The 15,881-nt window shown below is 47.5% G+C and overlaps 1 protein-coding gene across 9 annotated transcripts in view; it reads right to left on the reverse strand.

The window, feature by feature from the left end:
• Rps6kc1 (ribosomal protein S6 kinase C1) overlaps positions 1–15,881 on the reverse strand; it is a 190,815-nt gene that overhangs the window by 123,038 nt on the left and 51,896 nt on the right. The gene's annotated exons all lie outside the window — the stretch shown is intronic.

Genomic DNA, 15,881 nt, shown 5'->3' on the forward strand with positions numbered 1-15,881 from the left:
TCCTTCAGTGCCAGGTACATGCACACGCGCACACACACATCATATACACCAAAAAAAAAAAAAAAAAACACACACACACAAACATAATAACCCACGTGCTTTAGACATGGTGCCGCCCACAACGATGCTGCTCTCTAGTCCTGTGCACCAGGCCGCAGCTGGGTTCACTGCTTTGGACTGTGATGCCCACCACCCATTCATCCCTTACATTCTAGGTAACGTTCAGCAAGCACTCACTTAAACCTCTGTTTAGCATTTTGCTTCGCCCGGGGCTCCACCCCATTTGTTAAGCTGCAAACTTGGCTTCTATGCGAAGTTCGAAGCGTGTCTCGCACACTCGTTTAAGAGTCACGCTGAGTTATGGAGTACATGGCTATGGACACATACAGTCCCAATCATATTTTGTTACTGAATCACTGGCTTTTTGTTGCTGTTGTTTTTTAACTTTTGGCTTTTCTGTCACTTTCGAGGCAGTCTCCATAGTAACAGAGAAACAAGGACTGAAAGCCATGCTGAAATGGACCCCTGCTGTTGATGGTGGGCCACTTCCATGGAAACTGCAAGCATGGGAGAGATACGGAAGGCTTCAGAATGTACCCTCTACACACAGACTCTGTGATTCCTCCACTCAGACCCTTCTAGGGCCACGGTGACTGACACACAGCAGCCACAGATGAAGACTGGCTCCTGCAGAGAGCGGCCGCCCAGCGCCTATGGACCAGAACACAAAGATAAAGCTGCGGATCTCCTGCACAGCTCTCAGTCATCACGCTGCTCACAAATGTGACTTTAGACAGATTTTAATTGAGTAAAAAATAATGGCTCTGATGGAGCAAAATTTTTCACTGGGCTTTGGCATACAAAGAAGAAAGACTCCCACTATTCAAGACTGATGGTTAATCCTAGCGGAAAAACGGACTGGGTTGACTTTTTAAATACTCAGGAAATTGATAAGCAGATTCCTGGATGTCTGTGAAGGTATTCCCAGAGATGACTGACATGTGGGGCAGGGAGCTGAGGCAGGGAAGAGCACCCAGAACAGGCTTGGGGTGAGGAAGCTTGCTTGTGCAGCCCCACCCTTCCTAAGCAGGGGTGTTCCCACTTCCCCTGCCCATGAACACCAGCCTCTTGACGCCCCAGCCTCAGTGTGAACTCCCAGCAACTGCCAGGGAGCTTTCAGGCAAAGTCACTGGTCCCTCTTGTCCCAGTCCCAAGTCACCCAGCTCACTGGGCTGAGTCTCCAGCCTGAAGAGAGTCATTGTGTCTACTCAGACTCTACTGCCATAAGCCATCAACAAACCCTTCTCACAATCTCATCAGCAGCCAGGCTTTTGAGGGCTTCCAGGGATCATATAAATACAATCACTGTCCTGCCAAAAACCTCTAGCGTTGCATAAAAGTCAAATACAAAAGGAAAACTTAAAGCTTGCATTTCTCTAGACACCAACTCTGACGTTTTACATACTACATGCTCTCTGTATGCGAGATTATGGGAATAATAAGTTATGTTAAAAAGTCATGACCACTGGGACTGTCACTGAACCACACTCCACTTATAAGAAAGGTATTTCTTCTCTTTTATGAGGAAAAACAAAAGCTCAGGATGAGAAACCTTGTTCTCAGTTACAGAGGCAAAGTGAGATTCTGCACCTAAGCCAATCCTGTTCCAATCTGGGGGTGAGGTATTCTCTAAATGCCTAATGTTGACACTTGGCCTCGGCTGCTGGGCGCAGCCACTACAACGGCTCACTCCTGAGGCTCTGACCTCACCAGTGAGCAGAGCGCAGAGGGATTCACCATGTGACTGCACTGTGAGGGTGGGGGTGACAGAAACTCTCAGAAATAGGGTCTCATTGGAGGAAGCAGGTCACTGGGCTGGTGTTCTTGAAAGCTCTTCTTATCCTGGTCCCTCTGCTCCTTCTGCTCCCTAGCTGACTGAGGTAAGCAGCTCTGCCAATGCTCCCAAGTCACTATTCTTTCAGCCTCAGGCACAAAGCAATGGGTCCAGTTGACCTTGGACTGTAACCTCTGAAATTCCAAGCCAAGTTGTCCCTCTACAGTATGTGGCACAGAAGGAGGAAAAGGAAGAGAACGTGAAATTGATTTTCCTGTTTAAGTAGAACAAGAAGAAAACAAAAGACAAGAAACAAGGAGACCTGGACACGCACAGAGAGTAGGCAACAAAGAAGGAGGAAAATAAACATGAGAGGGTGCACGGGACCACAGTAGGGTGGAGTCAGAGAACACCCAGGCTCACACACAAACCCCCAATCTCACAGTGAAAAGAACACAGAAGAATATAGAAGGGTCTAGTTCAAAAGCTACATAATTAGGCAAAAACAAAAGCAAAAAGGAAAAAAAGAAAATCTACATTTTGATGCAATTCTGAAAAAAAAATATCATAACCACACCAATATGAGAAAAATGGTTCTTGCAGGAGAGAAAACATCTTTCACGCATCTTGGTTACCCCAGAATTTACTTGGAAATCAAAATCTTTTCTCATTCATCTACAAAGAGCAAAGAGCATGTTCTAAGTCAGGCAGGAAACAAAACCCAGTTTTGCAACCCGGGTCATAAGCAGCTCTTCCTCGCCCCTCTCCGTAATCCCCTGACTGCAGAACTGGCCAGCTCTGGCTTCTCGGGAGACAGGGGTCGGGAATGTGTACCTTGCCAGCATGGTCACGTACACAAGACTTTCCTAAGCACACCCTAGAGTTGAGTTCTCCTTCTCTGTCCCAACGGGGCCCACAATAGAGGCCTCAAGCTTCTCTGGGCTTCATCACTTTGGCAAGGACATCAGGCCAATCTCTGTACACGCAATGAGTTTTGTTTATTGCTTTTTCTTTATTTTTTCTTTTGTTTTTGTTTTACAATTGGGTCACATAAAAGAACGCTCCTGTTTGAGATGGCCTTGGTGGCTGCGGCTTTTAAGTGATGATTGGCTATATTTAATGATGCTTTGCTCTTCTCAGGTATAGCCTACCACTTCCGCCCTGTGTTAAGTGTTCTGGAAACAAAAGGCAACCTTGAGAGAAGGAATGATTTACGCATCTGCACGTCTTGCAGGAGGTGAAGCCATCAGCACTCAGTGTGTAACGAGAGCCGGTCAATTGGGGAATCTGCTTTGTGTTTGTATGGAGCCAACCCCTGTCATATTGTTCTCAAAACCAGTTGTTAGGTAACCCTAGAAGTAAAAAGTCACCAAGAACAGATAAAGCCAAAGTCCTAACAATGCTTCCACGGCAGTCACAGTTTTCCAGGCTGCTGCTGCACTGGAAGCCAGCACAGCAGGTCCCATGCTAATGGCCACCTGTGGAGACACTCCAACTCAGCTATTTCCTTCTGCTCTGCATTTTTTTTTTTTTTTTTGCAATTTTAAAAGGCAATAACCAAAGGATTTTCATCTCTTTCTTTCAAAACATTATTACTGGCCATGTGTGGTAGCGACACCCTTAATCCCAGCACCCCAGAAACTAGGTGGGTGTTCCAGAGTTCAAGAGGCCAGTTTGGTTTGGTTTTGGAACACATCTCAAAAACCATGGTGGCCTAAGATCTTCCTCCCAAGTGTGCACCACCACACCCAGCTCTTGCTTTGTTTTGTTTTTAAAACAGAATGAGTCTTGTGAGCCAGTCTGGCCTCACGCCTCAGCCTCCTGAGTACTAGAATCTTCCCGCACAAGCCTTCTGAGTGCTAACACTACAGGCATGTGTCACAGACCTAACTAAAGGCTGGCTCTTCAGCTGGATCTGCTATATGCATTTGTTTCAGTGCTAAGACTGAACCCAGGACCCTGAGTGTGTCCCACACATGCTACACAAGGCCCCAGCACTGAGCAGGACCCTGAGTGTGTCACACACATGCTACACAAGGCCCCAGCACTGAGCAGGACCCTGAGTGTGTCACACACATGCTACACAAGGCCCCAGCACTGAGCTATATCCCCACCACTGATAAGAAACTCTGATAAGACTCCTAAATTTCTAATGTTCTTATATTCTCAAGTCAAATGGGGCTTTTTAAAGGACGGGAAGAAACAAAAAGAATTAACTGGCCAAGCACGAGGCACACACCTCTGGTCCTAGCACTCAGGAGGCTGAGGCAGGAGAATTAGGAGTTTAATATCTACAGCACAAGAAGAGAGAGACGAGAGACAGAGACAGACCAAGTAAGACAGGTAGCGAACAGGTGACTCTGACAAGAGAGAGAGAAAGAATACTCAAAAGGAAGGCAGCCAGCTGGTAAGACAACCTGCCACCAAGTCTGATGACCTGAGTCTGACCCCAAGACCCACAAGGTGGAAAGAGAAAATCAACTCCAGCAAGGTGCTCTCTGACCTCCACAGGAGTGCCCACTGACCCCCCACACAGAGAATTAAGTTGTCCGCTAAAATGCTTTACAATATGGGCTAAAGATACAAGAAAAATCGGAGTGAAAATCATATAAATTAATAACCGATCTTCTGGTAAATATGGAAAGATCCCTAACTTTCAGAAAGCCCTCTGTTCATTCTTTTATCAACCCAATAGAACTGGCAACCCATAAAAGAATCAACCCAACAACCATTTCCTTCTTAAGGTTTATTTCTACTTTGTGTATGGGTGTTTTGCCTGTGTGTGTGTGTGTGTGTGTGTGTGTGTGTGTGCGTGCGTGCGCGTGCGCGCGCGCGCGCGCGCGCATTATGTGAATGGCAGAAGCCAGAAGAGGGCATCAGATCCCTAGACCAGAAGTTACAGAGCTTTGTGATCCACCATATGAGTCCTAGGAACTGAACCTGGGTCCTTTGGAGGACAGAAAATGCTCTTAGCAACTGAGTCATCTCTCCAGACCCAACAACTGTTTTCTTTTCTTTCTTTCTTCCTTTTTTTTAAAATATTCATTCATTTATTTATTATGTATACAATATTCTGTCTATGTGTATGTCTGCAGGCCAGAAAAGGGCACCAGACCTCATTACAGATGGTTGTGAGCCACCATGTGGTTGCCGGGAATTGAACTCAGGACCTTTAGGAAGAGCAGGCAATGCTCATAACCACTGAGCCATCTCTCCAGCCCTGCTGGGGTTTTTTTTTTGTTTTTTTTTTTGTTTTAAGACAGGGTTACTCTGTGTAGCCCTGGCTGTCTTGGAGCTCACTCTGTAGACCAGGTTGGCCTCAAACTCACAGAGATCCACCTAACTCTGCCTCCTGAGTACTAGGATTAAAGGAGTGGGCCACCACAGCCTGACAACTGTTTTCTCAATATCATATTAATTTCATTATTTTTCCTTTGCAATCAGTTAAAATGAGCAACTGGTTGTAAGTACTTTATTTTCTATCCCAGAAGTTTCACAGGCTCCGATAACACAATCTTACTTAATTACACTTATTTATTTACTGTGTGCCATGGTACACAAGTGGAAGTCAGGGGTCAGAACGTCTCTCGGTTCACCATGTAGGTATGGGTATTGGACTCACGCCACCGGGCTTGTCGGAAATGCCTCACTGAGCTCAGCCACCTCACCAGTTCTACCGCATCCTTCTTACGAACCAAACTGACCTGGTACCCATCAGAACCAGCGCACAGAAGTTCATCCTCTGTGAGCTACTTCAGCATGAAGCTGCACCTCTCTCAGCTCAGGATGAGCAGCACCCTGGCCTGGCATTCCCGCCCCTTCAGAAGCGAGGCCTGGACACTATGCTAGCAACGTCCCAGTGACACTGTCACCTCAGTGCTGTCCCATAGCACTACAGGCAGAAGATCCTTCAATAAAACATCGCTAAGTGAATGCATATATGAATGACTGCACCAGCATTCCAAGGTCTGACAAACAACACAGTGGCCTCCCCCTTATCCACAGGACTAATGTCAGGACATCCAGTGGACACCCAAGGTCTCCAAAAGAGCTAAGTCTACATAAAGTTACTGCAATACCAGAAACAGTCAATCTAGCAATCACAACAAGCTGAGTGACTGATGGTCAGGCAGGTACATGGCACACATGTGCTAGACAAGAGGGTGGCTTGTGTCCCAGGCAGGTACACGGCACACACGTGCTGGAAGAGAGGATGGCTTGTGTCCCAGGCAGGTACACGAGATTGCAGGACTTAGAAAGGGACACATTTATAACAGCTAATCATGACTTTCTCCAACTTTCCCCTTATTTTCCAACTGGAGCTGGGGAGGAGGGCTGCACTGTGACAGCTAGAGGAGACTCTGTCATCCCTGCCTATGCCTGCATGCCTTTCTCCTCAAAAACCACAAACGAGTAAGCTGGGGACTGGTGTAGGGATAAGCCCCACCCATTGGGGGCGTGTTCACCTCAGGCTAATGTTTACTGATAAATCTGCCGGGCATGATCTCAGCAGTCCTCTTTCTCTGCTTTAAAAAAGAAGCCGAGTTGGACAGTCGTCATGATTTTTCTATTTTAGACAGACGCAGGTTAAGATCTTTTTTGGTAAGCCAGCTCATGGTGTTACACAAAATATTAAAAATGGGTTAGATCAATATATAAGAGCTAGCCAATAAGAGACTAAAACTAATGGGCCAAACAATGTTTAAAAAAATACAGTTTCCATGTAATTATTTTAGGTATAAAGCTAGCCATGTGGGCGGCCGGGTGCCAGGAACGCAGCCCGCCGCTTTTATTACTACAGAGTGGCGCCCCACGTTGGGCGCCATTTTGTAGTGGGAGCGCGGGCTGTGTTCCTGCCGCCCCAGCTCCTGGTAAAAATAACAACACACAAACTATATTTTTTTAAACATTGCTTGGTCCATTTCTATTTATGTGTGTAGCACCCCAAGGTGCGCTTACCGGGAAGATTTTAGCCTACGTCCATCCTGGGTCGGAGCTTTATCACGCCTGCTCTGGAGAGGAGAGCATGGAGTCTGTCTCTAAGAGGAGCTGTTCTGCATTTGCCCCAGAGAGGAGAGGAAATGGCATCTGAGCTCACTTCCTCTTCCTCCCCGCATTCTGTTCTGTTTACTCCACCCATCTATGTTCTAACCTATGAGGGCCAAGCAATTTCTTTATTATTTAACCAATGACTTTCCTCCATCAGACTGGTGTAACCAAAGTCCCTTCAGTTTAAGTAGCTGAAATGTACCCAGAGGAACCTAGACGAACACAGTCCCCAAGCAGCAGGATTACACTAAAAAGGGAAATGACATTTTGATATAATTTTGTTTGAAATTGTCAAAACAAATCAACAAGAACCACAGGCACTCTAAGTAATTACACACCATGAGTGGGTAGGAGAAATTCTACCAACTCCTTCTCCTCCTTGACAGTCACAGTGGTACAAGACACCTTCCTTAATGGCCTGTAAAAGCACAGGAGGCATGCCCTGTGACCTGACAATTTGCCCAATGACACTCACTTCTGATTGCTCACTGCAGCATGCTAACTGTTGAGAAAAGGCAGGTTCACACTTCAACGAGAACGGGGAGACTGAACTGGGCAACTTAGACACAGCAACGTCTAATGATGAAAACACAACAAGCTGCGAGTTACAGATCACAGTTCTTAATGCAAGAAATCACAGACTAATGATTAAGACTTTCTCACAGAGCCTAATAGCCTTTCACTGCTAAAATGACAATAGTTTTCCACTTGGGGTTTTGTGTTTATTTTTTATTTAATTTGACTTACATTATTCCTGGATATTTATACTTCTCCCAGTCTGAATCAAGGATTTCTTTAGTAGTCACAGGGATTAACCCAGTTCTCTGATGTGACCGTCTGTAAACTGTATGGCTGAAGACAGGAAAGCATGCTGGGCTGATGACAAAGGTCGCCTGTTCAGCCCTGGGGACTTCTCTGTCCCTGGCTGGCGCTGCACAGCAGCTGTGCTGCACACAGATTCACATGAATGAAAATATTTAGATGGGAAGCCACCCACTTAGTTTATTTTCCATATGACTTTCCTGTAATTATTTTGTAAACTGTTCACACAACAATACATAAAAACATCTGCAAAAACAGGTAATTAATGTGTCAAGCCACACTAATGCATTTTTTATGGTGTCCATGCTTCGTCAACTGTAATTATAACTCTTTTTTAAGCAGATGATGATGTGTTTGTTGCAATGTGCAAGTGGTGATTTCAGATGCTCTGCGTACTGCTCATACAGTCTGAATATAAAACTCCATGGCTACTGTGCACATCAGCGCTTTACCTTGCTTTTTGCTCAAGTACGAAAGCTTTGCTCTTTTTCCAAGCTATAATTTCTAGCAAATATTTTTGTCATTAGAACATGAAACTCTCAGCATAAAAGTTGACATGAAAATAGTGAAAGATTCAGGAGCGTACACTGGTAAACATCTTGACTTTCCTCCTCTGGCTGTGACCCTGTAGAAACTCCACCACTGGAGCCCACAGGAGACAGCCAGCAAAGCCACCCTATGGCCAACAGTTTGGAGGTTGTCCTCTTCAGAGTGACACAGTGGCCCTCAGGCCCACCCTGTGCACTTGAGCTGACCAAAGAGCCAAGTGCTTCCCAAACCCGCTCTGCCCATGCCAGCTGACGCTGAGTGGATCCACAGCGACCACACCATGCTCCTCACTGCTGTCGCCATAACTGATCCCGATAGCCCGGAGCATGTGAAGCTGTTTCCACAGGCGACAAAATCTAAAATTACAAAAGAAACACAATTCTCTACAAATATTCCCAGCCCCTTCTCCCCAGAGAAACAAACGACAACAATAAAAGCAGCTGGGTGTGGGGCTCACCCCTGGGAGTTCGCCACCAGCCTGGAGTACACTGCAAATCCCAGGCCAGCCTAAGCTATATAAGACCTTGTCTAAAAACAAGGGCGGGCCAGTGAGATGGTTCAGTAGGTAAAAGCACTCGCTGCCAAACCTGATGACCTGAGTTTAATCCCTGGGACCCACAGGAGCAGAGAACTTACTCCCCAAGTTTGCCCTCTAATCTCCATGTTCACACCATGGCATATAAATATACAAGTGTGTGTGTGCGCATGCATGCATATGTATGTGTGCACGTGTGTGCATGTTGTGTTCACACAAAAACACAAAATAAATTAATATGTATACATTTTCAAAAGAAATAAAAACCCAAAGGGGACAAACAAGGCAGGAACACAGCACAGCGGCTCAGTGCCATGGCGATCAGGAACGCTCACAAACAAGGCTCTGTCTGTTAGAGACATAAAGAATCTATGTCTGATATGAACCTTTGCTCCTATGCCCGCAAATGGATTATTTCTGCAACATTGCTTCTCCTGAACATGAAAAACCACGCTGGGCCACAGGAATCCATCAACATGCTGTTTCCACAAAGATCAGAAATGTCACAGCCAAGCAAACGACAGCTGCCCAGCTGCCAGGTCTGTTAGAGGGACTTACTGGGGGAGTCTGAAGAAATAAGGCAGAGTCCAGTTCCGGGTTGCAGGAGGCACATGATCAAGGTGCAAAAGGGAGCAAGGCAGTATGGGAAGGCTAGACCTCTGCGACTTAACAAGCTAGAATATAAATGTAATAACACATGTAACTAATGCACTTCAACAGCTGGACTCTTGATGGGGCCAATGACATCCGGGGGGCATTTAAACTCCTCTGGTACTCTCAAACTCACTCCTGCCTGCTGGCTGCTGGCACAGTCTTGAGGATTCGGCTCACTGCTGCCTTCCTCGCGTGTCAGCTCCTCTTGCCAGACGCCTGCCTACTCACACAGAGGACAGAACGATTCTCGTACGCAGACATATGTCCAGAGAATGTATTATGTACTAGGCACGCCTTAGAAGACAAGGATGGACAAACTGACCACTTGCCTTAAGGGTCCTGCAGACAAGACAAACAGACCCCCTCAGGACTGACAGCACAGGAATCTGCCATGAATACAACCAAAGGGTGCAGATCTCAAAGAGAGTTCAGGAGGGGGGGGTTCTCATCTGAGCAGAACTGAGCAAGCCTTGCTGCAGGAAGGCCACTAGAGCTGAGCAGGAGTCAACCAGCTGAGGAGCACAATGGCATAGCCCAAGCACAGCCACATGGAAGCCCAGCACGCAAAGACCTCAGTGCTTCCCGGAACTGCAAGTCTCTGTGGCTGAAGCTGAGCAAGTGACAGGGCCTGACTCCAGATAAGTCTGGGGAGGGAGCTAGAAGCCCACTGCACAGCCTTGGCCACAGCAACCGGATGTGTCCTAAAATCAATAGGTCCATCTTTAATAGCTCACTCAGAAGGTCTGGTATAAGGCTCAGTAGATAAACCACTTGCTGGACAAACACAGAGACAGAATACAAATCCCCACATAAACTTCGAGTGCGTGTGGTCGATCGCCTATAATCTCAGCACTGAAGAGCCAAGCCAGAGGATCCTGAGGCAAGAGGGCCCGCTAGACAAGCCTGCCCATGCACTCCGGTTCCAGAGGAGACCCTGCCTCTGCATATAAAATGGAAGGAGATTGAGGACATCAGCGTCTGGTCTGCATGCACACACACACACACACACACACACACACACACACACACGCAAACATGTGCAAGCATTCACACAGATCGCCCAGGTTGTAAGAAGAGGAGAATGGGTTATAATTTATAAGAACAGAAGTTGTTAAAAATAATTCTGAAGTTGTTATTAAAGAGAGGACAGAGGACAGGCTTCCAGAATATCAGGGGTGGGGTCACTTGGCAGAAGCTCTCCCCAGAGAAAACAATACAGAATGACCTAAAGCATCATCTCTAGACACTGACGGGACACGAGAACCGAGGTGTGTACGTGACTGCAGTAAGAGAGCAGGTCTGCGGGGTCTAACACAGAGCCACTTCCACCTGCTCCCACCTAACGCAATGGACGGTAGCTGTGAGGACACAGCCACCTTGTGTCTCCAATGAAACTTCAAGAACGTGAGGACGCTGAAACCAACATGGAGGAGCAAGACAACATGGTACGCCCCCCACACCTCAATATCCCTGGGATCTTAAAAGTTGCACACTGGTCCCAGGCCACAGAGAGCCCAGGATCTATTCATCCTCACAAAGGGCAGTCCTTCACAAGCACACACACATGCACGCGCAAGCACACACACACACACACACACACACGCAAGCACACACACATGCGCACGTGCACACACAGAACACTTTCTGTTCTGATAGTGTAGCTCTCATCTCTGATTCCCTTTGGACCTTCTGTAATTCCTGCTTCTGCCTAGCTTTCCTCACACAGTGAACATCTATAATAAACCCCTGTGTGATGATCCCCCCACCTATGTCCCTGCCCTGGGGGACTTCACTTTTTTCTTATTTAAGTCCATTTCCCTGCTTCTTTGAATGAATGCTGTTTTACCGACACTTAGCCACTGTGAACTTTTCCTTGTTGGGTTTTGGATATATTTTTAATTCTTCAGTCTATTTTAAGATGTCTGGTTCTTTGAGGTTGTGCCTTTACAACCCGTTACACACCTATGCACCTTCACTCCTTCTCAGCTTCCCGCCCCATGCCCATGGTTGAATTAGTCAGGCTGCCTGCCTCTCTGCAGCAGACGCTCCTCTCAGCTCTGTACAACCATCCATGAGAGAGGCTCCCTGCTCCCTCAGTGGTGACTTCCCCATAAGTATGCATTGCTCAGAGTGTTGAGTACCCCAGGGTACAGTCTGCCATCACTGCAGTGACCACCTGTTCAGACAAGGCACACAGGACTCAGCATTGGTTTTCCCAGTGGTTCAACTGCGCCTCTTCAGCTCAGAATTCTGAGCCCTGTGCCAGCCTCTTCCTGAGCCACAGCCTAGGGAAGCACAGGTCCAGAATCAAAGGACTCACGAGCCGAGCCTCTTTCGGGTCCCACTTCTCAGGAACCATGCATGGGCTTCCACTGATGTGCGATATTTTGCTTCAGGAAGGAATATAAAGATAGATAGATAGATAGATAGATAGATAGATAGATAGATAGATAGATAGATAGATAGACAGACATACAGAGAGAGTCCCTGTTACCCATGTTAGCCAGCAGTAGAAACTGGGAAGAGGGAAGCACACACACTCCACCCACCACATACTGCAGGTGTATGCACACACACAGGTGTGCACTATACTTAATGTGACTACTAAAAGAAACTCCAAGACTGCATGTGACTTAGGTTGCGTTACTATTGTCTAATGCTATTGTAGCTCGATACTCAAGTCACGTAATCCTGAGATTAGCGAGGAGTCCAAGAAACCTGTAGATGAAGTCCCATTACCTTAAAGTGAAGCGGGAGCTGGCAGAGCAGTGGGTCAGCCGAGGAACTAGAAATCTCCGCTGTCACTGAGGTAACAGAGATGGCTCCTGAGGCAGAAGCTGGGTGAAGGAGCCACTGCTAGCAGGACATGAGGTAACAAACTGATGCTGGAGACCGAGGGCCCAGTTCAAATCAGGAGCACTGAATTCTTGAGCCAGTCCTCCAGTCCAGAATGAGACTTCCCCCATGTCTGCTGCAGAGACCGCCAGGACAGGGAACTGGCTGCCTTCACTGCTGGACTGCACTACACTCGGTCCCTTCATGACGAGATCACGCCATTCAAAAGGACATCACCACAGCCTGGCCTGGCCTGCCTGCAGCTCCTCATCATGTCTTCCAGTCACGCTTCCTGACATGGTAAGAAGAACTTTTATCCATGTGCAGGCCAGGCCACTACTCTCCCTCAAGTAGGGATTCAAGGAAACCCAAGTTAGGGTTCTTTATCTCTGTTCTCCACTTCTCTCTCCTTGGTCTTGTCCTTCGCTGTCCCCCACAGAGCGTTTCCTCTTCCGGGGGAAGAGCTGTCATTGCTCTAAACTCATTCAAGACAACTTTTACACAAACGTTTTACTGACCTTGTGATCTTCCCCACCTAAGGGACAATAAAAATAACGGTTTAATTGTCACCGAATAGTTTCATCACATCCCGTTCGGTTGCAGCTCAGTGGCAAACACCCTGCCTACCTAACGTGTAACGCTAGGGGTTCAACCTTAGAGAGCACGAAGATATACTTAATTTTAACAATCATGTGAAACAGCAAATTGCTTGACAAAAACAACAAGGTCAGCAGAAGGAGCAGTGCGTCCTCTTTACAGCTGTCGAGTGGAGCCCGCTAGTAAACCTTCCCTCCACGGCTCTTCTCAGATCTGTCACATTTAGAGAGACCCCTTGTTCTGGTCATGTAAGTCACAGGATAAAGGCCATCATGTTGAAATTTTACCTTGGAATGCATCGCATATATACATACAAAAAATAAAAATATGCACAGACAAATCACAGGTAAATAGTAGCATCAAATATACAACGTGAATCCCAACTGACAACGCTGAACACTCAGACTTGGGGAACACATGCAGATACCCAACTCCTCTCCCCACAAAACCTCTCAAAACGTAAAACATAGATCCATATACGACCCAGATGTTCAGAATATCTGCAAATAGTGAAATAAGCCAAGATCAACAGAGCTTCCGGGACCCCTGCCACAGTCCTATGGAGTGGAGACACACAGGAGAAAAACCTATGTGATTCCTTGAAGAAAAATAAATAAAGGGCACCAGGCCATCAGAAAACCAGAAAGGCTGTCCTACTGATGCCAACATGGCCACACATAAAGCGGGACTTGGGAGCTAGAGAAGTCTACAGAGAAAGCCTTCAAGGTGAACAGAACCTCAAATGGGGTTCTCCCAGGCAGTGGTGGTGCATGTCTTTAATCCCAGAACTTGGGAGGCAGAGACAGGCAGATCTTTGTGAGTTCAAGATCAGCCTGGTCTACAGAGAAAGTTCCAGGACAGCCAGTGCTACACAGAGAAACCTTGTCTCAAAAACAAAAGAAACAAAACAAAACAAAACCAAAAAAACCTGGGAAGCAGCAACCGTGCTGAAAAGGGGTATCTTAGTCTATGTCCTGTGGCTGTGGTGAACGCCATGACCAAGAGCACCTCAGAGAGGAAAGAGTTTATTCAGCTTATACTTCAGAGTCAGGGCCCATTATCAGGTAAAGCCAGGGCAGGAACTGGAAGCAGGAACCAAAGCAGAGACCCTGAGGAGCACTGCTTGCTGGCTTGCTCTCCGCAACCCACTTCCCTACGCTACCCAGGACCACTGGCCCAGAGGTAGCAGCCCCTCTCATACAAATCCTCAAACAGGAAAATGCCAACCTGACGGAGGCAGTTCCTCAGCTGAGGCTCTCTCTTCCAACAACCCCAGCTTCTATCAAGTTGACAGAAACTAACCAGTGCTCAACGAGCTCGGGAAGAGGTGAGGGAAAGAAAGATGCCATCAAGGATTCTGCAGAAGCTAACTAATCACAGAGAAACAAGATGTTGGCCCCTAGGGCAAAGCCAGGGGAAGCAGACCTCCACCACAAGTCCCATCCCTGCAAGGACCCAGAAGGAAAGAGCAGACACTGCCCTCATAAGAAGAGAGCCGAACAGCAAGTGTCCCAGGAGCAGCTGGGGCTGGGGACACTCGAGGGCGCTGTCAAGCGCTGCACAGCACAGTTATCAGTTCTAGGGCTTTCTGTGTGTGGGAATACAGAGCCATGGCCTTACACACCTTTCTGAACATATAATCACACTTCAAATTTTTCAGAAGAGTTACCTATTCTCCAGGTAATTATAGTCTAAGAACTCATAAGAGAAAACACATAAACAACTAATACAGGCTCAGAAAGTAAAGGTGCTTGCTCCCAATCCTGACACCCTGAGTTTGACCCCAAAACCCACATGGTAGGAGAGAACCAACTCTCGCACAGGTAATTAAAAATAAAAGAAACAACCTTTAACACAGGCAGCTGAAGAAATAATAATACATAACAACAACTACCAGGAGGGCACACACAGGGTGCATGTGCCCCTGGAGAGTAAGCAGAGAGTGTGTGTCCCCCTGGAGGGTGAGAGAGGGTGTGTGTCCTCCTGGAGGATGAGCAGAGGGTGTGTGCCCCCCCCCCGGAGGGTGAGAGAGGGTACGTGTTCCCCTGGAGTGTGAACAGAGGGTGTGTGTCCCCCTGGAGTGTGAACAGAGGGTGTGTGTCCCCCTGGAGGGTGAGCAGAGGGTGTGTGTTCCCCTGGAGTGTGAGCAGAGGGTGTGTGTTCCCCTGGAGTATGAACAGAGGGTGTGTGTCCCCCTGGAGTGTGAGAGGGTTGTGGCCCCCCTGGAGTGTGAGCAGAGGGTGTGTGTCCCCCTGGAGGGTGAAAGAGGGTGTGTGTCCCCCTGGAGTGAGAGAGGGTGTGTGTCCCCCTGTGATGGAGGAAGGTCATTGGTTAAAAAATAAAGAAACTGCTTGACCCTCATCGGTTAGAACATAGGTGGGTGGAGTAAACAGAACAAAATGCTGGGAGGAAGAGGAAGTGAGCTCAGACTCGATAGCTCTCCTCTCTGAGGCAGATGCGATGAAGCTCCGACCCAGGATGGACGTAGGCTAGAATCTTCCCAGTAAGCGCACCTTGGGGTGCTACACACATTATTAGAAATGGGCTAGTCCAGGTGCGAGAGTTAGCCGAGAAGAGGCTAGATATAATGGGCCAAGCAGTGTTTAAAAGAATACAGTTTGTGTGTTGTTATTTCGGGGCATAAGCTAGCCAGGCGACCAGGAGCTGGGGCGGCAGGAACACAGCCCGCAGCTCCCACTACACCCCTGGAGGGTAAGAGAAGGTGTGTGTTCCCCCGGAGGATGAGAGAGGGTGCCATGTCAGTTGGTTTTTCTTCCCCTGCTGCTAGCCCACTCTTCCCACATTCGATAGTTCTATCATCCAGCAGGAGGTGTCCACCAACCAAGGACAAGTCTACACCAGCACACCAGGATGACTGTCCCTTACCAAGTTAGGAAAACAAGTGAGGGCACATGACCATACCAGGCCAGTAAATCTGGGCATTTATTTAAACTATGAAGGAAGATACCCTCTTCCCCCATGGTCACCAGGATCCACCCTGAGCAA

This window comes from Chionomys nivalis, chromosome 5, assembly GCF_950005125.1.
Source record: "Chionomys nivalis chromosome 5, mChiNiv1.1, whole genome shotgun sequence".
Classification (NCBI taxonomy): Eukaryota; Metazoa; Chordata; class Mammalia; order Rodentia; family Cricetidae; genus Chionomys; species Chionomys nivalis.